The sequence below is a fragment of the Octopus bimaculoides genome, chromosome 17, assembly GCF_001194135.2.
Source record: "Octopus bimaculoides isolate UCB-OBI-ISO-001 chromosome 17, ASM119413v2, whole genome shotgun sequence".
NCBI classification, from domain to species: Eukaryota; Metazoa; Mollusca; class Cephalopoda; order Octopoda; family Octopodidae; genus Octopus; species Octopus bimaculoides.
In genome coordinates, this window is record NC_068997.1 from 43,213,150 (window position 1) to 43,213,934 (window position 785).

A 785-nucleotide genomic window follows, 5' to 3' on the forward strand; every position below is an offset into this window, starting at 1 on the left:
TCTCTCTCTCTCTCTCTCTCTCTCTCTCTCTCTCTCTCTCTCTCTCTCTCTCTCTCTCTTCCGGTCAAGCGAAGTAAATACTCCTGTTGAGCCAGCATTGACCAAGTGAAACTAGTTGAGTTGTTCTTCAATTTTTTCTTCAACTAGACTGTCTGTTTACTCATATAGGCTAAATGGACGTTTATTAAAAGCATGTAAATCATTTACTATTATCAACACACACACACACTTATGTACGCATGCCTCTATTCCACCATGAAATCTTCATCGAGTGTTTTGTCCCTTTTCGGCTGCGGCCTACCCTTGTACATACATGCATACATACATACATACATACATACATACATACATACATACATACAACACTTATTTTAGTGCTGTTGATATCGCGAATTTGAATAGTATCGAAACCATAGTGATATCCGTGGGGCAGCTGATGATAGAAGTGTGTTGGATTGTTAGTATTTCTGTTATTGTATGTGCGGAATAGTTCTATAAGACATCCATTTGACATACATACATACATATATAAATACATACATACATACATACATACATATATATTACATACATATATAATACATACATACATATATAATACATACATATATAATACATACATAGTCCTTAGGCCTCCGTCGGTCATGGCTGACCATGGACGATGTCATCCGTCCGTTGAGTTATCTATTCAGTTTTTGCAACGCCTCCTGTGGCTGTAGAGACCGATGCGAGAGTGGCAGTCTCGTTTGCAGATGTCACACCTATACGTTGAATCCGGTCTGTTG